Here is a 22693-nt window from a genome sequence, read left to right on the forward strand (position 1 = left end):
GGTATTGCACAGAGTGTGTTTCTCACACTGGTGCGTATTAGAGTCCCTGGGATGATTTTATAAATCCTGGTGGTGCCCAGGCTCTCCTCCCAACAAATCAGATTCTCTGTGGGTGGGTCCCAGACATCAGCATTTTTTAAAGTTCCCCAGGTGACTCCAGTGTACAGCCAAGAGAGAAGCTGTGCCGTAGAGTGACAGGGTATGAAGGCATTTGGGTACTGTCCTGTGACTAACACTTACTTAGATGTTATGTGATCTTGGACAAAGGATTTCACATCTCTGAGCTTTGATTGTCCAGCTAGAACTGGAAGAGGTTGGACTAAATTATCTCATTGGTTGTTTATGAAATGACCCAAAGCTCTTTGAGAGGTAAGGTCTGTGTCCCCTCCCACTGAATTGGGACTCTGTGACTTCCTGACCAATAGAATATGGTGGAAGTGATATTGTGCCAGTTGCTGGGTCTCAGTCTTAAGAAAATGACAGATCTGCTTTTGGCCTATGGGGACACTTGTTTTTGGAACCCAGCCACCAAGCTGAGAGGAAGCTCAAACCACATGGAGCGGCTGCCCGTAAGTGTTCTGGCAGAGTGACCCATCTAAGTACTGGAGCCCTCCAGCATCAGCTGTCTGACGTTTTGGGGAAGATGCCTTCAGATGGTACAGATCCCCAGCTAGTGAGTCATTTTCATCCTCAAATCTTTTTAGCTGATGCCCCAGGAAGACCTTGCCGACAGAGATAAGCTGTCCCTACTGTGTCCTGTCCAAATTCCTGACCCACACTTCCATGAGCATAATACAATAGGTTTTTACCTTGTGAATTTTTGGGGTGTGTTGTTATGCAGCAATGATAACTAGACATTCAGCTTTACCATTTAAAGAATATTAGAGAATGGTAATATAGGCAAGTGTTTAAGGAGGTGGACTCTAGAGGTGGACAGTCTAGGTTCAAATTCTGGCTCTCCCTTACTCCTGCTGTGGGAATTAGGGTAAATTATTTATACTTTCTATATCTATTTCCTCATCTGAAATGGGATGCTAATAATATCTACCTTATAGGGTTGTCATGAGGATTAAATAATATATTTAAAGAATGAGTCCCATGCTAGTGTTTCCAATGAATATAATAATGATGATAAAGAACTTGGCTTGCCTTTGTGTTATCTGTAGTTTGCAAGATGCTGGAGTGGGGTGAGATAGGTGGGGGCTGTTGCATAAACTGGGCATGACCTGCATTTGCCCAGCACATGTCCTGTGTTGCTAAGGATATCCAGGGATCCACATTGTTCTTAGCTATTCAGCAGATGTTCAAAGGCACCTTGGAATTGTGTATCATGTCTCTGGACCTGTCACTGTCACATTGCTCAGAAATTGGATTCTGCAGAGTGGAAACATGTGGCTTGTTGGCAAGGCAACTGGTTCAGAGCAGGGACATTTCCAGGCTGAGAGAGCTCGCCTTTGTCAATTGGGTTACAGCCCTCATAAAAATCTGTTTGTTTGTGTTCTTTCTGTATTCTCAGAGACATCAGGCCACCTCGAGCAGTGACAGGAGAGCACTGTCCACAAATGGGTGGCCCTAGCTGCCCTCCTTTCTTTGTAGCCCTGGCCGCTGAACCAAGCCTTGGGGCCCCCTAAGCATGGGGAGTGCCTGGGCCTTGTATTGCTGAGATAGTATCTCTGCATTCTGTGTTGGAGAGGGGAAGGCCTACAGCTCTGAGTGCTTTGACTTTTCTATTTTTGTCTCCAGGTAGATGGAGAGATTCAGGAGGGGGTTTGCAGCTCCTATGCTCCTGCATGCCATGTCATCAATTTCCATTTAAAAACCAGAAGGGTGGCCTTCTAAAATATCAAGTTTTGGGTGTGACAAATAGAAATTTATGGCATAAGGGTTAACTACTGAACTGTTAAAATCTGTCAGCAATGCCATTATGAATGAGATGAAAGGATATGAAAGTTGAAACAATTTAGGTGCTCAGGGTAACATCATGGGATTCGGTGGCCGAGACAAATTCTTGCTTTAAATGGTGGCTCTGCCATTTGCAGCCCCTTGATCTTGAACAAGTTAACCTTTTTGAGCCTCCCCTTATACATAGAAAGGGAGTGATGATGGCATGGTATCAGAGCTGTCTTGTGAAGGTTGGAAATGGTCTGTGCAAAGACAGTCTGTTTAAAGAGAATTTAAACCATAAAGCTTGACAAGTACCCAGTGAAAGAGACTGGACTGGGTGATTTCATGAAGAAGCCTTACATTTGGTTGTCAAGGTCAGATAATGCTCCTTCCTCCCTTCATTTATGCAACAAATATTTATTGATCATCTACTATGCACCAGGCACTTTGCCAGTTATATAATCAGTGAACAAAACAATAAAAAATCCTTATCTCTTTGAGCTCAATTCTAGGTAGAAATACAGATAAAATAAGTCAGTAAAATGTGGTATTCAGAGACTGATAATTGCTCTATAGAAAAATAACACAGGGAAGGGGAACGAGGACCTATGGGGTGGGGAGGCGTTTCAGTTTTAAACACTATGTCAGGAAAGGCCCCACTGAGAAGAGGACATTTGAGTAAAGACTTGAAAGAGGTGAGGAAGTGACCCATGAACGTACCTGGGAGAAAAGCCTTCCAGGCAAAGCAGACAGGCTGTATAAATGCTCCAGGAGTGCACCAGGCATGTCTGACGAACAGCAAGGTGGTCAGGTAGCTGGAGTGGAGACAGGCAGAGAGAAATGGGAATGAGGGCATGTTGGTGTCGCAGCCAGGTCATGTCAGGTCACAGGTTATTTCAAGACCTTTGGCTTTTTATCTGAATGAGATGGGAAGCCCATGGAAAGTTTAAAGCAGAGGAGGGATATGATTCTACTCAGTTTTTTTAGACATAATTAAAAAATTTTTTAAACAGCTTTAATGAACTAAAACTGACACTCAGTAAACTGTACATATTTAAAGCAATGATTAAAATATTTTTAATTATAGTAAAATACACACAAAGTTTACCAGCCTCACCATTTTTAAGTGTATAGTTCATTACTGTTAAAACTATTCACATTGTTGTGTAACCAGTATCATCTTGCAAAACAAACGCTCTATACCCATGAAATAACAACTCTCTGTTCTTCCCTACCCCTAGCTCCTAGCAACCTGTTTTCTACTTTGTCACTATGAATGTGGCTACTCTAGGTGTAGCATATAGGTAGGATCATACAGTATTTGTCTTTTTGTGACTGGCTTATTTCACTTAGCATAATGTCCCTGAGGTTCATCCATGTTGTAGTATGTGTCAGAATTTCCTGCCTTTTTAGATGAATAATATTCTATTGTTTATAGAGATCACATTTTGTTTATCCATTTGTCTGTCAGTGGACACATGGGTTGCTTCCATGATTTAGCTATTATGCATAGTGCTACTTTGAACATGAATGTACAGACATCTCTTGGAGACCCTGCTTTAAATTCTTCTGGATATAAACCCTCAAGTAGAATTGCTGGATCATATGGTTATTCAAACTTTACTTTTTTTTTCTTTTCTTAGGAACTGCCATACTGTTTTCCATGGTAGCTGTATTATGTTACATTCCCACCAACAGTGCACAAGGGTTCCAATTTCTTCACATCCTCACTAACACTTGCTATTCTCTGTTTCTTTAAAACCTTTTTGGTAGTAGGTACCTTAATGGGTGTGAGGTATCTCATGTGGTTTTGATTTGCATCTTCCTAATGATGAGTCGTGTTGAGCATCTTTTCATGTATATGCTGCCCATCTTTATATCTTCTTTGGAAAAATGTCTATTCAAGTCCTTTGCCCAGTTTTTAATTTGGTCATTTATTTTATATTATTTTGTAGTTGAGAAGAATATTTACATATTCTTCATGCTAACCCCTCATTAGATACATGATGAGCAGATATTGTCTCTCATTCTGTACATTGACTTTCACTCTGTTGATTGAGTTGATGCACAGATGTTTCTGCTTTTGATGTAATCTCATTTATTTTTACTTTTGTTGCCTGTGGAAATTTGGTAAGTTTTGATGTGTGTGTATCTGTATATCTATATCTCTGTGAAACCACCTCCATGATCAAGATAGTCAACATACCCAACACCCCCCGAAATTTCCTCATGCCTCTTTGTAATCTGTCCCTTCTGCTCCTCCCTACCCCTTCCCTGTCTCTTGTCCCCAGGTAGGCATTGATCTGGTTTCTGTCATTATAAATTAGTTTGTTTTTCCCCTAGATTTCCTATAAATGGAATCATATAGTATGTACTCTTTTTTTATTGGGTCTCTTTCTCACAGCATAATTATTTTAAGATTCATTTTTGTGGTATCAATACTTCATTCTTTTATATTTCTGAGTACTATTCCATTGTGTGAGTACACCACAGTTTGTCCAGTTTCTCTGCATATTTGAGTTGTTTCTAAATTTTGGCAATTAAAAATGAAGCTGCTATGAACATTCTTGTACGAGTCTTTGTGTGGACATATGCTTTATATTCTCTAGGGTAAATACCTAGGAGTTAGGTATTTAAATGGTTATATCATATGGTGAGTATAGGCTTAACTTTTTAAGATGTTGCCAAACTCTTTTCTAATAAATTGTACCATTCTACATTACTACCAGTTTGAGAGATCTAGTTGCTCCTCATCCTTGACAATATATTGCATGATCAGTTATTTTAATTTAAGTATTTCTAATACCTGGGTAATGGTATCTTACTATGGTTTAAATTTGCATTTCTCAAATGACTATTCATGTTGAGCACTTTTCATGAGCTTATTTGCCATTCACATATCTTTTTTGGTGGTGTCTGTTGGGATCATTTGTCCAGTTTTTAATTTGGGTTATTTTCTTATTTGAATTTTGAGATTTCTTTATATGTTCTGGACACAAGTCCATTGTCAGATATATGCTTTGCAGATATTTTCTTCTGATCTGTGGCTGGTTTCTTTAATTCTTATTTTAACAATGTCTTCTGTAGAAAACCCTTTATTTTCAATGAAACCCAATTTGTTGGTTATTTTATGATCTGCTCTTTTAAGGGTCACCCCACTTTGGTTTTAAAAGGATCCCTCTGGCTGCTGCACTGAGAAGAGAGAGAGTGAACTCAACTTTAAGGAAGACTATCGCTAGCCCTGAATTGAGGCCAATAAACGCCTCCTTGGACCCTTGGACAAGTGAAACAGCGCCATCCGCTGGTGGGCTTCGCACCCCATACAGCGTCTCCAGGGGGCGCATGTGCAGTTTCAAGTGTCAGAGATGCCCTGATCCCAGATCTAGTATTAGGCTCCTCAAAAGATGCAAATTCGTTCTAGGAGGTTTTAGTATTTTCTAACTTTGATAACTTCTAGATTTCTACCTACGGTACTAAAAATAATAATTGCAAAAGAGGAAAGTGATTTACCCTCCTGCTTTGCTCACTCGCTATTTTATTCCTTACTCTGATCCTCATCCACTTGCAGATGTGTTTACATTGTCATGCTCATTGGATTGACGCTATTTTGTATTATCATTATTCTTAATAATTTACTGAAAGTTGGTTGTGTGCCACACCCTGCGCTTAGAGTGTCACAGCCATTTAAGAGCTTCATTTGATCCCTATAACCACTCTCAAGGGCATTCTTATTAGTCCTGTTTTATGGATGAAGAAACCGAGGCTCAAAGCAGATATTCATAACCACCCTTTCATGTGAACAGAGCATGGGATTTGGTCACAGGCATTGACAGCCACTGCTTGTGCGATTTTGTGCAAGTTACTTATTTTATTCTGAATCTTAGTAATTCCCACCTGCCTCCTGGGACTGTTGAGGGCTAAAACAAGTATATGAGGGTGCTTGATGAACTTATATTTTTTATTATAGCTACAAGCAATAATTTATAACCCTTCCTTAATAATTCTGTTGCTGGATTTAGATTGTCTTTTATGTATTATTATTTAGGTTGTTAGAGTGGCATTGCCATGAGCATTTCATGTAACTCTATTTTTTATTCTTTGTACATTCCTTTGGGTAAAGGTATATTATGGAATTTTAAGATGGTTCCTGACATGTATGGCCAAGAAATGGTACCAGTTTATGTGGCTTTCAACAGTGTGTGAAGGGACTGGTTTTACCACAGTGTTGTAATACTGTATAATTTCTAAAATTCCTCTATGGAGTGGGTATAAGATGCTGCACCTGATTTGAATGGGCATCTCTTTGATGACAGGTGAAGCTGAACTTTTTCCCACATGCTTGTTTACTAACAGTATTTCTGTTTTCATAGATTGTCTTCTTAAGTTCTTTGGCAGTTCACATACTGGGTATTTAAATTTCTGGTATAAGTGTATATAAACTCTTTATGTAACATAGAAATGAACTCTCTTTGTAAGCTGTGAATGTTTTCTCCAGATGATATTTTCCCTTTGATTGTAGTTATACTAGTTTTATCAAATAGTTATTTACTTCTGTAATATACAAACTGGCCACCCTTTGTAATTTCTTTCAACTTAAAAAGTTATCATCCTTTGTGCTTGCTTTAGCTGCACATATACTAAAATTAGAATGATATAGAGAAAATGAGCTTAACCCCTGTGCAAGGATGACACATATATTCATGAAGTATTCCATATTTTTTGTGGTATAAGAATTATATCTCAGTAAAACTGTTACAAAAACACCTTATCTTCCCTCTAAAGATCTGAAGCAGTACAGTAAAACAAGCTCCTTTTTAGAAGTGAGGATTTTATTTAAGCTTTTCCTATCCTTATTCACTTGTGAGATGTGACTATGATTTTCTTTTTGTGTGTTTTATCTTTATCAGGCTTCAGGAAGAAGATCATGCTTGTCTAATGGACATAAAGGTACTCTTATCTGTTTGCACTCTGGATGTTTTATACAATATTGAAATCATCTGTTTCTTAAAAGTATGAAAATTGTTCTGGTGGAAACATTGGGACCAGCTATATTTTTTAGGTTGTAATCAGATAATTCCCTCAATTTCTTCCTTGATTATTATTTTGTTTGCATTTATATTTCTTGAGTTATTGTTCATAATCTGTATCTTTCTAGAAATTACTCATTTCACTGGAGATTTCAGTTTGTTAGCCTACAAGGGTGTATACAATTCTCTTTGGATTTGGAGAAAAAAATCTGTTTTCTGTATTTGGTCCCATCTCCTTTCCCATTTCTAATTAAAAATGTTCCCTTAATAATATTTGTCAGAGATTTATTTTAGTAGCCTTATCACAAACAGCATTTTAACTAATTTATCATTCTACCGCTTTATGTATGAAGATAAAATGAAGCTTTTATCTTCATTTACTGCCTCTTTTAGAGTTACTTTTCCTCTTAACTTTAAAATAGGAGGTTTTGTTAATATCAACTGGGATAATCCCAGCTTGAATAGGATTCTCAAGCCTGAAACAAGTTATGGGGAAAGAAACTGATGTCATTATCATTACATGTTTATCAATCAGGGACCAGTCAGGGTGACAGAGCCCACACCAGCAAGTTCAATAGAAGGAATTCATGTGGGAGCTAGCTGTGAGGTGTTGGAAAAGGTGAAGGGCCAAATGGGCTGGTGAGTCAATGCAGAGATGAGCAACAGCAGCAGGCTGCTGCATCTCCCCACGCTCAGAAGCTGGGGAACTCAGGGAGAAGGAAGGACTGTTGCCAGACCCCAGGAACTAGGCATCTGCTGGGAACCAGAAGCACAGGTCTGAGGAGAAGCCACAGAAGGCAGAGATGGGGAGGAGGGTGGAGGAGGAAAGAGAGGACAATAACCTGGTTGTTAACTACTCTCCTACCCCTGTCTCTTGACAGTGCCTCTCTTACACAGAAATTAACCAGAAGCCAGTTGGCACAGTCGCTTGAGGAATGTAATTTGCAGGGATCTGGCTGAACCTGATAACAGACAATGCCCGGCACAGACACCTTCCCCTCAACATGGGTGAGATCGAAGTGTTTGTATTGCTAGAAAGATCAGTTGCTAGAAAGGATGCTGTGAAATCTTTGCTAAGTCTGCTGGGCCATGACTCCTGTACCTCTTTCTCATCCTCCCTGACTCCTTTCCTGCCTTGGATCACCAAGCACGTTCTAGAAAGGCCAGGCAAGTCTCTGTCCTGGTCAGTCAGTTCCATCTCCTTTGGCCACCTTGCCCACAACCTTGATTCCAGCCTGGCCCAGGGGTGCCCAGTTCTTTATCTCTACCTCTGACTTCCTTGCTCAACTCCGCACCGGGATTTCTAGCTGCCTAAATGTCATTGCGGATGCCTCAGAATCCTCATAAACTGAACTGATGAAGTCCTCTTCTCTCCAAATCTCTTCTGTCCCCTGCATTTCTGCCTCAGCAGATGGGACCTCTTCCGTCCTGGCATCAGAGCTGGCCAGCGCCGAATAACCTTCAGCTCTTCCTTCTCCCTCGCATCCCGTCCAGGCCTCCGTACAACTGCTCAGTCCTGGCCCAAAGGTCTCTGTTTCTTTTATCTAATCGTGCTGTGGCTGCACCAGTTCTGCGTCGCTGCTTCTGCTCTGGCCTCTATCTAATGACAGTCTTTTGTCTCCCTTCCTCTACTCTCCTTCCTCCAGTCCATTTTCCACATTGATGCCAAAGCAGTACTTCTGGAAATACAGACCAGTCCTGTTACTCAAGGCTGCCTGCTCCCGAAGTGCGTCCACGTGTATGGACCTGCCTGAAGAAGCAACTCCACGTGGGACCAGTGCCTGCCTCCTTTTCCCGCCTTTTCTTTTCCCGTCCCTGCTCTCTGATCCATTCATGCAGACTACTTTCCCTCCCCTGAGCTGTCCAGGTTATTTCACATTCCTACATTTATGCACATGCTTCTCTCTGATTCCAAAAGGCAGTGGTTCTCAAAGTGGGTGTCTGGACCAGGCAACTTACCAGAAATGCACATTCTCAGGTCCCACCCAGACCTACTGCATCAGAATCTGGAGGGAGGTTTGGGAATCTAGGTTTTAACAGTGCTCCAGGTGATGCATGTGCAAGAGAAGTTTAGGAACCACTGTTGCAAAGGACCTCCTGTTACACCTTGAAGTACTGAAGTATTCTGAATCCTACTCAATCACAGATGCCAGCTTTTTGTAGCCTTTCCTCTTACCCGTGGGCAGAGCGGTTCACATCCTCTGTGTTCTCCCAGCACTTTGCCAATACCACCACTAGAGCTGCTAAACCCTGTCTGTCTATTAAACACACTGTGAGTTTCTCAAAGGAAAGACTGAGTCTTGTTCATCTTTACCTTCACAATTCCTAGAAATTTCCTAGAAATGCTCAAAACACACATACACACCCACACACACACGCACGCACATGAACAAATATGATTAAAAAATTATTTAACAAACATGTGGATAATGTTTATAGCCAGGCATTGTAGTTTAAACTGCACCATAATCATTTAAAACGTTTTCACCGTCATAAAAACTGTAAGCATTGGGAGTTCTTATCACTACCACTTTCCAGATGAAGAAACTGAGGCACAGAGAGGTTAAAGTAACTCAGAGTCAGGTAGCTGGTGAGGGGCAGGGCTGTGCTTTGCCTTCTGGCAGTCCGGCTGTGGATTCTGGTTTTTGGCCCCTGCTGCCCACCTCTGCTCAGCACCATTAGCTGCAGTTAAAGGACATGTGGTGAGACTGTGTGGTGGGAAACCGTTACTGCTCAGCATTGCAGAGCTCCTGTGTAGTGTTGTGGGGCTATTTATTCAGCTTAGGCAGCCCTCCCCCAAAAAGAGGATTCGGTGCAGGGCAGCTTCTCAGTGTGCTCATGAGTTCTGCTTAGCTGTTTCTATCTACAGTGGGAGAGGCTCTGGGTTGACGGCCTGGAGAGCTTGTTTATGTTATCAGGTATTTCCCCCAGCTGGCCCAGGAGGCCTGAGGATCTGGCTACAGTTGTAGTTTTTGATCTTGAATAGGTCCGGCAATTTCTTGAAGTATTTTGGAGATCTTCAAGAAGATAATAACAATATTCTTCACAGGACAGATAGGTCCAGCCCAGAGAACTGTTGGCCTAACTAGAGGTTTGTATAAGTCAGTTTCAGTTCTGAAGCATTCTCCCATTTCCGTTTGATTCACGGATGCACAGGATTTCTGGAGTTCTCCAGATGAAAGGCCCTCCTTCCATACCCTGGTGCTTATCATGTCTGCTCTACCTGTCTAGCACTGTGCTATCCACCATGAAGATGTGAGAGAAGTATGATTGGCTCGCGGGAATCTTCTGGCATAGCTGGAGAGAAGAGCTAAGGCACACACATGAAAAATTAGGACCGGGCATGATTTTATATACTAGCATACAGTAATTAGTGTGGATTCAAATGCCAAATTGAGTGATATCAACAGAGAACAGGACAGCATGTTGTAAGAATCAGATTACATGTTCTGCATAGTGAGCTTAAAACAAGTTAGAGTAAGTAGATAAACAAAGGCTGGGGTAGGAAGGTAGGTTTTAAGAGGGAATGAGGTTCAATTTGAATAATGCAGGAAGATAATAAATAACATCAGATAACTTTAATGGAGAGGTTTACTCTGCTATGTACTCTTCTGAGTGCTTTTCATTAATTCATTTGGTTTTCATAAAAGTAGGTATTATTAATACCTTCATTTTACAGATGAAGAAATTGAGACATAAAAAAGTTGAGTAATTGTTCACAGTGACACAGATGGAATATGGATTTGAACCCACAGCTTACTTTAGTGTAATCACTGGGCTATTTAAGTAGAGTTTGCACTTTCTTCCTAATAAGATGTGGGTAAAACAATGGAGCTGTGGCAGCCATTTGGGGATATGAGGTGTTCTGGAAGATGGAAGGCACATGCTAAGGATGATGGATCAGAAAGATAGGAATCTGGGTCCCTGATGACACTGTAGAGCCACCCTATGAAGCTTGGATTGCCAACCTCCAGACTTACTTTATGTGAGAGAACCTAGACCTATAATTTGTTTAAGTTGATACTATTCAGGTTTTCTGCTCTGCTTAACCAAATCTTTTCCTAACAGATAAACTTATTTACAATTTTTCCTCCTTAACTAGAACATACCTTCCATAAGCTCAAGGACTTCATCTTTACTGTTTCTGGTAAATCCCTGGGACCTATAATATCATCTGGCACTTTGTAGATGCTCAATAAGTTTTTGTCGAATGATGAATATACAGCATTGGGGGGGACCTGATGAGATTTCCTAAGGGGTTATTGAAGGAGTATTGATCAGTCTGGGTAGACTAGGTTATGCTGAAGTACTAACAACAAAATATCAGTGTCTGTCTAGCAATAGAACTTTATTCCTGCTCAATTACTGTCATCTGCAAGTCTGAGCAGGTTTCCAGGCAGCTGTTCTCAGTGTCCACCATTCTTGACTGCTTTGACCTTGCAGCATCTTTAATCAAGTTCACCATGCTTCAGAGTTCACCATGGCAGAAGGGAGCATGGAGAGTCATGAGCCAGCTCTTAAATGCTTCTGCCTGTAAGAGACACATACCTTTTTTGCTTACATTTCATTGGTTAAAATCAGTCATATGGCCATGACCAACTTCAGGGGGGCCGGAGGGGAGAGAAATGGAAATACTGGACAGCTCTGGCAGTTCTACTGTTGGCTGTATGTGGCCCCTAGCTGGTGGGGAGGGAGTGGCTGAGTTCTGAGCACACTCAGGTAAGAAAGAGTAAGAAAATCCCACTAAAGACACCAATCCAAGCAGTAGAGAAGAAGCCATATACACAATGACACCTCCTCATGTTTATCTTTGAAGCATGAGGATGACAACTTCTTGACCACCTGGGCCAGCCTGTTGCTCAGCCAGGATGGTTTAGAGCATCTGTCTGTGTGTGTTAGCCCCGGACCTCATTTTTGGTGCCATAGGATTTTGTTCAGTTTTCCCACTTTGTCTGGTTACCTGGGCCTGCTCTTAAGGCAACACATTTTAAACCCTAAACCTTTGTATCATCTTTGCTCACATCTAAACTTAATGGCCCTGTGTTCCATCACTTTAGGATTTTGAATTAAGCCATAAACTAATTCAAGCTAAGATGTGATAGTTTGATAAAATAACTCACCTAACATATTTGCATTTTAATGGAGGCTCTCAATGCCTTAAAGCAGAAGGGTTGTAATTTCAGGCACCCTGGTAAGCAGGTTGGGGAAATATTTTTCTCCAGAGGAGCCTTTTAGTGCTCCTTAAATCTTATCACACTGCTCTGCACACAGAACAGGACTGACTCTCTCGGTTGATTTCTGTCACATTCTAAGCCAGATACCTCCTGGGGAGAGGGTGAAATGATAACAACATAGGCCCTATTTTATTAAGTATATTGGCAAAAGAAGAAAGGAAACTTATTCAGAGGAGATGGACTCAGGTGTGCGGAGAAAAACAAATAAACAATTGTACTACTCTGTCCCCTGATAAAACATCCACTGGTGTTCGTAGCGGAATTATGCTGCTTTTCCATAAAAGACGACTACGGCTTTTTGTGCAGTTGTGGAAACAGCTAGGTTTCTTCCCCACTGTTTGACATTTTCCATGCTTGTTTCTAAATCTTTGACAGAAGCATTAGCTGGGCTGAAGAATAATAGTGTTGTAAGAAAGCTGATAATGGCCTAGAAAAAAAAAGTATGTATAATACATACCTTGACATTGAATCGCTGACTACTTTAATAAGTAATGCACACAAACGGAGGCCTTTTGTGTTGACATAAAATGTAAGCTCTACCTTTCTTCTCATTGAGAAGCATAGAGAACAGGAGAGGAAAATAGATGGAAGAAATTCAAATATTTTCCTTTGGGGACTTTGATGTGCCAAATATGCTATACGCCAATAGGTTCTTTTTAATTTCCTTAAGTGTTAGCAAGAGAATGAGAACAAGGGAGAGGAGAGAGAGTGTGTGCTGCATTTCTTGACGTTTTCCAGAAACTAGTTCCAGATGTAAGAATCTTATCCTAACATGGCTCTCAGAATCCCAGAACTCGATGGGCTTCCTTGGAGTAAGGACATTAAAGTCAAAGGGGCCCAGGCTCCAGTGGCCAGGAGCCAACCTGGGTGCCAGAATGAGTTCTCGTACCTGAAATGAAGAATCTGCAGGGGTGGAGCCATTGGGCAGGATGCATGGTCATAGACAGAACCTTCAATGGAAATGGTTGAATATGTGACTACTGCAACTTTTTGACTTAGATTATTCTTGGGAAATGTTATGCTAGGTGAGTTATTTCTATTGTAAGGACTCCTCCCCTACTAGAATGTCAAATGATAAATTTGAAGCCTTTTTATTCCTTACTCTCATTTTCAAGCTTTCTCCACAAAGCTATTACTACCTCAACCCTCTTCCTCCTATCTTTTGCCCATCCATCAAGAAGTTATTGAAATGATTCGTCCTTAGTGACAGCTATTTCTCTAACCTATGGCATGGGAGTTTAACCCCAGCTATGCCGAGTTGACATCTGCAAATTATACTTAATCCTGACTAGAAATTGATTCAGTTAAACAGATGTATTTTCAGCTGCAGGTAATAGAAATCATGGCTCACAGTGATTTTTAACAATAAAGACACTTAGTTTCTTAACAAGAGGTTAATACCTCATGGTCACCATATGGCTGCTGTAGCCCTTTATGTGCAAGAAAGGAAGCAGGGCTCCAGATGACAAAAATGGTCCTCCCTCAAAAAAGGACCAAGGAGGAAAAAATAAATTTCCCAGAAGCCCATCAGCATACTGGCTCCCAAATCTCATTGTCTGGTGCTTGATCGCATGACTACCCCTAGGTGCAAGAGGGACTCCCAAAATTAGTATCTTGTCAAAGCAAATAAGATTGTCCAGAATTAACTTATTCTCATCATGATTCACTGCCTGGAAATGGGTAAGTCCTGATAGTAAGAAAAACACTGAGGGTGGATAGGCAACTACAGTTTATAGCTACATGTAGCTGGTACATTTTTTACCCTGCTACTGGTTTGTGTCACAGATGTATGTCATATCTGCAGTTAGGCATGTCTCTGGCTAGTGGCTGTAAATATTTATACATGAAAATCTGATTTTTCTCTGGTTTTCATTAAAAAAAGAAAACTAGGATGGGTTTACATAGAAACTAGTTTGCCCAAGATTATACCCAATCACATACTTAAAATGGTGATAATACAGATATTGAAACACAAAACCCCAAAGGTAATTTTCATATTTGAGCAATAGCTGTGTCCCAGTAAAATGCCCCTGAGGTGACTTTATGTAAAGTGAACCTTATCTTTCCTTTAACCATTATTATGAAATTGGAATTATATTCCCATTGGAAAACATTATTCTTCAGGTGGTAGATGTAGCTGAAAAATGATAGCAGATGAAGTTTCTGTATGGTGGCTCCGCTTCCAAACAGGGCTCTGTGTCACAATCACCTGTTGGGTTTTTGAAAACTGTGATGTTTCCAGACCTCTCTTCCATTGGATGGAATCACAATCTCTAAGAAGGAGTCCTGGAAAGCTGCGTATTTATAAAGCTTTTCAAGTGACATGGCAGATTTAGGAATCATTGTCATATACTCAGACCCACTGAATTGTGGAACTCAGTAGGATTTTAAAATGATTTGGTCCAACTCCTTCATTTTATAGATGAGGAAATAGAAGTTATGAGCCTTGCTTGGGGACATAGAAGTATACAGCAGCAGAGACTTGAAGTCAACCCTTATATTCTCACCAGGACATCATCCTATTGGGGAAGAGATTTAGAATATTTCATATGGCGCTTCCAAAGTTTTATGGTATTTTCTGAACCTGGAGTCTACTGCTTGTCTTCATCTCTTACTACTCACTTTGATTAGAATTTTCCTCAGAATGGAAGAATTTCTATAGGTGCCATCAAACTCTGTTCTTAGAACATCTTCCTTTGGGTCAAAGATATACCTTGCCTTACGGAGCCAGATTACATAATTATAATTCACCAGGGGTTACTAATATCAAAACAGATACACCCTAAACAGAAATCTTAAGTCTGAAGATCTTTTTTAAGTATATATTTTTTGTGTTAGTAATTTTGTTCAAAATTCTGTAAAAGGAGCATATTTGCCTTTGGAAGTTATTAATGACAGACCATGAGGCTAGCTTATTGTAAGGGAAAAGGGAAGGATGCTAAGATTTCATTCATTAGACATACAAACTGTTTTTGGTTCCTTATTATATACTAGTTTCTGTTCCAGAAGCGCAGTGAGGAAGTTCAGAGAAAGGTTTTGAGATGGTGGGAGAGGGAGAACTATTAACAGACCACTCTGACATAGCATGGTAATGGCAACATTCAAGGAAATGTACAAGCCTAGTGACAGCATGGAGGAAGAGATTAACTTATCCTGGGTAGGGGTGGGAGGGTGCTTTATATTATTCTGAGTTGTATGTTATGGTGAGAAGAAATTCAAAAAGAGTTAAAAGAGGACAGACATTCCATGCCTGTGCAAACAACATGTGCAAAGACCCCAGAACATGAAGCATCCTGGCAGGCTGGAGATTCTCTAAGTGTGCTATGGGACATGATAGAGGATGGAAGTGGCAGTGGGGGGGCCAGCTGGGGAAGGGTTTTATGTGAAAAGTTAGGGCATTTGGGAATCTCCTTTCAGCAGAGGAGTAGCATGTTCAGATGGATGTTGCATTGGTGGGGGAAGATTCTGAAAGCTGGAAATTTTGGGGGGCTATTGCAATAGTTTGGTAAAATGGTAAGAGATTTCCATAAGGATAAAAAAGAAGGGAAGGAGCCAGTAGGTATTTTAAGAGGTTGAGTTGATAGGACCTTGTGGCTGAATGAGGCAGAGGAAGAGTTGGAAACAATCTTCATGTTTCACATATTGGAAGCAGAGTAATGAGGAACATTTTTGTTTTGTTTTGTAGGGAATATAATGAGTTTAGTGTTGGCCCTTGACTTGAGGTATCTAAAAGTTGTATAATGAAATTGCCAATAGCAAGCGAGACCTTTTTGGGGTATAGCCTTCAGATTCATCATTTTGATGTTAATGTCTTGATCTCCCATGTTGACTAAGCAAAGACCGGAGGCCATAAACTAGGGGTCTTCTAACATTTGAGGGGTACATTTGTCAGCTTTTGCTGCATGACAAGACACTCCAAACTTAGAGACTACTTAAAGCAACAAGCATTTGTTCTTGTGATTTGTGGTCTCACTGGGTGAGGCTTCTGGAGTGGGGGCCAGATGGTCTGTGATGGCCACCTCATGTGTCTGATGGTTGGCTTGGTGTCAGTTGGTGGAATAAGATGATTTGGTTGCATGTTAAGCTTGTTCATATTGTGGTGGTTAAAAGAGTCTCAAGAGTAACAAAAGAGGGAAAAACTCTAATGCACACAAGCACTGTTTAGGTCTCTGCTTGTGATATATTTGGTCAAAACAAGTCACCTACAAGCCAAGAGCAGGTGTGGGAAGGGACATAGATACAGAGAGGGGGATTATTGCAGCTAAAAATTTTGCAAACATTTTCCCCGGTGGCATGGCAGATGGAAAGGGAGCCCACGAATATTGGAGCACCTACTTTGTGCTATCCGTGTGCCAGGCAATTTAAAGAAGCTTATTGAGGCAAGAAATCAGCTCAAAGTTACACTTACCGAATGAATGAACTTACATGCAAACCTTGCTCCATCTAGATGCAAAGTTCATGCTTGATTATGTCCCCACTGTCTCCATCTAATTGTATAAGGGCTCACATCTGCAAACCCTCACACTGTGCTGAGAACCCCGTGTGCTGCTCCTGAAGCAAATACACAAACAAAAAAAAGAGAAAGTGATCCTTTAAAATTTTGAAATTAGAGAGCATGTGCTTGTATTCTGCCCATTTGTTCTCCATTATGACTAAGGCTAATTGTTTATCTTATGGTTGGTTAGGGATATTCAGACCTTAAGTGCTGCTAGCACATTTTGGGGTTTGGCACATTTGGCTGGGGATGACTCACAGGGAGTGTTTGGCTTGCTTTTGAAAGGTGTTTATTTTTCCTCATTAAGTCCATGTGCAGTCTATTCTTTCTGCAAATGGTGATTTCTTCCTCCTGGACTTGCTTTCCAGTGGAGTGCCCTGGAGCAGGTGCCTTGCTGCATGCTCACCCCGCTCATGTCACAGAGTCTGTTTCCATGGCTCACTGTTAGTAGAGGCTCTGTGTGTGGCATTTTTAGTGCACGGGAGGTGTAGTATGCATGGATCATCGGAAGGCTCTGAACATGTTGCTTCTTCTCACTGTAACTCCTCCCTCAGCTTATGAAACAAGAGGAGTAGACTAGATGTGACTAAGTATGTAAGTTCATGCCCACCTCTAAGGGCTAATTGTGATTGGTAATCCTTGCTCCTTGGGTCACAGGAGAAGGTCAAGAGTTTGGGTTAGTTTGCTACAAAGTTCTGCATGATTGTGGACCTGAACTTGCCTGTGGTGTCACTCCCTGCCACTACCCTTCACTGTCATGCTGTATCACTAGCTATTTCCTAAAAACCCATGTGCCCTCATGTCTTCAGAGATGTGGTTCCTCTTTCTGGGAGGCCGTTCTCCTTTAAAGTACTCTTTCCTTACCCTTTAACTCTTAACTCAAATCCCAGAGGTAGCAGCCTCTGAGAAGTCTTGCACTATCTTTATCACTTCACTTAGGCTCCCAAGAGTGCTGGGGACCCTTCCCTCTGCCCTCCAGTGTCCTGTGGATATCTCTAGTGAAGCATGACCATCCTGTATCACAATTTTGTGTCTCTGCTTTGGACTGGGACTTGTTGAAGGATGTGGCTTGGTTCTCTGCATCTTCAGCACCTTGATACAGTACTTGGCACACAAGTGATGCTCAATACCTGACAACAGATTGAAGAGCTGGCCCTGTCCTATCCTGCAAAGTCTCCAACTCTTCTAGATTTTTCTGATGGTGGTGCTGTCCTCCATCTTATAATGCTGGGAGGCTGTACTGCAATTACCACTGCCCTTTTGAATATCAGAGGTAATGTCTTCAGCTTCAGCAGAAAGGTGGGGTATCTCTAGCTTCTGGGGGCCTGTTCATGAATTCCAGGCAAGTTGCAGCTTCCCATACCTGTGCCTTCATTGAACTCTGGATTGTGGTGATTTGAGGTCCTTGGAACTGTCTCATGTTTGCAGGCAATGATCAACTATTGCTTTGGTTTCTGACACTTTAGATAGGCTGAGGAATGTGCCTGAAGGATTGAGGGAAAGAAAGCCAGGAGGTTGGGGCATAACATAGAAGGGTAGCACAGAATTCCAGAGAGGTTCCTTGCTTGCATTACTGGAAGGATGGTGGTGGTGTCATTTGTACAAGTGCCTAACACAGGGAGAGGATGAGGTTTAGGAGGTAAGGGATAAATGCTTCATCAGGCTGAGCTTGAAGTGGCTGTGGAACATCGCTGTGGAACTGTCCAGTAGGCAGATAGTGAGAAGGATGAGGCTTACTAAATTTGAGAGGACAGATGGGATTACCAAGGGAGAATATATGGAGACAAGGAGAATGGAGAATCTCTGTTCTCACAATGACCCAGAGGGATGGAGAGAGATATAAGAGCCCCAGAGGATTATAAAAACACTGAAATTAACAGAGAAGAGTTTGTTAAGAACTTGTTTGGAGACTCTTAAAGGGAATTCTTACTTATATATCTTAAATGAAAAATAGACCTTGTCTTTCTGGAGTGATTCCCTCCATAAAGTTTTCAGTGTTTTCAGTCTTGCACATGAAGTCTAGTGGTCTCAACCCAGCTGATATGATTAGCTGAGTCAGCTGTGGTAACAGGCAAGGAGACAGATTTAGCATGGGAATGGAGAAAATTTCACTAAGATGAGATGATTAGGAGCATCAAATGACACAGAGAATCACTGGTGTTTTAATTCTGGTAGAATTCCTAATGCTTTTTAAAATAAAGTTTTTTTTTACTCTCTGGTCTTTTCCTGTGAGCAAAAGGTATATTTCTGTTTTACAAGTACAATAACTGGATCCAGATGGGGTACCCCCATGCTTTAATTAATTACACTCAGGCCTCAGAAAGAGGGTGCTTTATGGGAAGCTATTCTATTTTGTTTTTGAATAAACAATTCGTACTCAGAAAGCACAGTGGGAATTCTTATTTATTTATTGTGGTAAAATTTACATAAAATTTACCATTTGAACCATTTGGAAGTGTGCAGTTCAGTGATATTAAATATGTCACAGTATTGTGCAGTCATCACCACTATCCATTTCTAGAACTTTCTCATCCTCCCAAACAGAAACTACTCATTAAACGATAACTCCCCACATGCCTCTTTCCTTCAGCCTCTGGGACCTCCTTTCTACTTTCTGTCTCTGTGAGTTTACTTACTCTAGATACTTCGTATAAGTGGAATTATTCATATTTATCCTTTCATGTCTGGCTTATTTCACTGAGCATATCCTTGGAATTCTTGACAGCTCTCAGGAATTTGGCTCTCCCAATTTCTTGGATACAGATTTCTGAAGTATGTGACATAATTCCTCAATTATTTTCTCAGAGGCTTTTTCTCTGGCCTCTCTTGAAATGCTGATTGGAAGTTTCTGTCCAAAGAAGCCACTTTGCACAATATTAAAACAACTTTTAATTGCACCAGTTGTATGATGGTAGCCTGGTGGTAGTTCCAACTTTCACTAAAGGCCTTTAGCAGAGGAATTGTGGCTCACAATGCTACTGATCCCCTGTGAAGGCACCCTGCATCAGGCCCTCCGGCCATGCAGTGGCCTCAGAAATTCTTCCTCATGTAAAAGAATGCCTGGGCTTCCTTCTCCTGAGGAATTGCGACCCTTCCTGTGAGCGCTTGTCACATGTCAAAAACACCGTTTGAATGGCTTTAATACAAATGTTTTATAAGCCTCTATTTAAAAAATAATTATTAGAGTCAACAAAGATAAAATGACTCTGCCAAATTGCTCTAAAAAAGTTTCTAAATGCTTACTTCCAGTTTCTGTAATTATCTCGTCACATCGTCCTGGACCACACCCGGAGTAGCCTCTCTGTAGGGGTGAGTTGCTTGGAGCCATACTTTGATAGAACTTTTTTGAAAGATATTTTCTATTAAGACAAATATTTACCTTCCTGACTCTTTACCCCTCGTCCCCTGGGAGGGGACTGAGTTGCCTGAGCTAATCTCTACCTATTACCCAGCTTCTGTCTTCCAATCCTTCTGTTATCATACTTGTGTTAGGAACTCCGATGCCAGGGAACAGAACATTATTGGCTAGAATTCTTATCTGCAGCTTTGGTTCTCTCACCGGGCTGGTTGCGCTGTGTTGTACCCATTCCCTAAGTGAAGCACCAAGAAATCCCGTGGGCTTCCGTGCTGAGTTAAATGGCACAGCTCTGCAACATATATACCAATTTTCAGGCCCCCTTTTTTTGTCTTAATCATAGTGTGATCTCTGAGTAATTTCTGGGGCTGATCATTGGGTGTCTTCAGCAATTCTATTCATTAATTCAATGTTCAGTCTGAAGTGGCTTCAGGGAAGGTGGGATCATGAGAAATCTTCTCAAGGTCTCTATTTGTGCTCCAGATAGGCAAGACCGTAATATACTTCTGCTTAGAGGGTCGTGATTAAAGTCAAAAGATGGCCTCTTAGCATCTGAATCTCAGGATGCTGGCTAATGGACTGCAAACACCTCCGTGTCAGGTTAACAGGAAGCAGTGTGGTGTAGTGTAAAAAATATGGGCATTGGTGTTTAGACCTGGGCTCCATTCTTCCTCTGCCATTTATAATGTGTGTGAGTTTGGGCAGGTACTTAACCTCTCAGAACCTCATGGATTAAAAATGTTAGGAGGATTAAATGAGCGTGTGTAAGGGGCTTGGTGCCTGGCGTATAGCACGCGCCCTCTTATTGGTTTCTGTCTACTCTGTGATGTCTCTGTCGTGATCCAGAAAGCAGCTTTTGAATGCTCAGGTTATAGGAGGAATGCATAGTCAGTGCCTCACGGTGGTTGCAAACAGATTTATACTGCCTGCTGTTGCACTTTTTTTTTTTTTCCTGGAGAGTCTGCAGTCCTTGTCTCTTAAAGAGATTGTATTTGGTTGCAGTAAACAGGCTTTTAGCAAAATGGCTCTTTAATCCTGTTCAAGCATATTCTGCACTCACAGTAGAAATGCAGATGGAAGCTAAATGAGCTATCACTTTTTACCTATTGGTGGGGCAAAGATCAAGAGTTTGATACCCTGCTGGGTTAGGGAGGGTACTGGAGAGCAGGCACTGGGGGAGAGAGTGAATTGGAATAATGCTTATGGAGAGCAATTTAGTGATATCTATCAAAATCCCTTCTGCACATTTTACTTCTAGAAAGTAAAGTATTAAAGGAAGTATGTACTGATCTGATAGCATCTTCAAGATATATTTTTTAAGTGAAAAATGCAAGTGGAGAGGAATGTGGGTAGTTTTCATTGTGTATGTAGTGCTTATGTTAAATAAAAAGAAACAAATTCATTCATATATCTAAAAAGAGTATTTTGGGCTGACCCAGACTTTATTTAACTGTGGGACACAAAGGAGATGAAATGGTACCACAGTGTTTGCAGGAACGCATACTGATATTTAGTCTTTGCTGGGGTGAAACATGGGCCTTCCACACTCCCTTCTTCAGTAAGTTATGTGAGGACAAGTTTAATTTGTTTGTTGTTATACTCTCAGTACCTATGTTAGGGTCTGTCCCAGTGAACACTGTTGAATGAATAAATGAACGAGGAAATTTGACCTCCCTCTGGAGCTGGTGGGAACCAGGGAGTGGCTGCACCACTGCAGGCACTTGAGGTTTACTGCAAATATTTTGAAAGATCACAGTTGCAGTGATGGAGAAGCAGAACTAGGGCCCATATAACCTGGGGCCATGTGAGTTGATTATTGATTGCCAGAAACAGCCAGCAACATTATATAAGAGAACCTGACACTTGGTACCATTCGAAAGGGTAATTTATACATAAAGTCTCTTGTGACCAGGTCAGTTTTTTTTTTTTTTTTTTTTTAAATAATTATTTTTTATTGAAGGGTAGCTGACACACAGTATTACATTACATGAGTTTCAAGTGTACAACACAGTGGTAGAACATTTATATACATAATTCTAGGTTCCAGCTATCACCCTACCAGGCTGTTACAATATCTTGACTATATTCCTTATGCTATACCTTACATCCCGGTTACTAATTTATTTTACCATTGGAAGTCTGTACTTTTTTTTTTTTTTTTTTTTTGTGAGGGCATCTCTCATATTTATTGATCAAATGGTTGTTAACGACAATAAAATTCTGTATAGGGGAGTCAATGCTCAATGCACAATCATTAATCCACCCCAAGCCTAATTTTTGTCAGTCTCCAATCTTCTGAGGCATAACAAACAAGTTTTTACATGTAGAACAAATTCTTACATAATGAATAAGTTACATAGTGAACAGTACAAGGGCAGTCATCACAGAAACTTTCGGTTTTGCTCATGCATTATGTACTCTAAACAGTCAGTTCAAATATGAATACTCATTTGGTTTTTATACTTGATTTATATGTGGATACCACATTTCTCTCTTTATTATTATTATTTTTAATAAAATGCTGAAGTGGTAGGTAGATACAAGATAAAGGTAGAAAACATAGTTTAGTGTTGTAAGAGAGCAAATGTAGATGATCAGGTGTGTGCCTGTAGACTATGTGTTAATCCAAGCTAGACCAGGGCAATAAAACATCCACGTATGCAGAACATTTCTCTCACAACGGGGGGGTGAGGTTCTA

The 22693-nt window shown here is 40.8% G+C and overlaps 1 long non-coding RNA gene and 1 other non-coding gene across 2 annotated transcripts in view; both read left to right on the top strand.

The window, feature by feature from the left end:
• Positions 1-22693, top strand: part of LOC130685149 (uncharacterized) — a 47418-nt gene that overhangs the window by 15747 nt on the left and 8978 nt on the right. The gene's annotated exons all lie outside the window — the stretch shown is intronic.
• LOC118923755 (U6 spliceosomal RNA) lies at positions 6498-6604 on the top strand. The gene has a single exon (XR_005029319.2). It is a non-coding gene; the product is annotated as a U6 spliceosomal RNA (small nuclear RNA).

This window comes from Manis pentadactyla, chromosome 10 (genome assembly GCF_030020395.1).
Source record: "Manis pentadactyla isolate mManPen7 chromosome 10, mManPen7.hap1, whole genome shotgun sequence".
Classification (NCBI taxonomy): Eukaryota; Metazoa; Chordata; class Mammalia; order Pholidota; family Manidae; genus Manis; species Manis pentadactyla.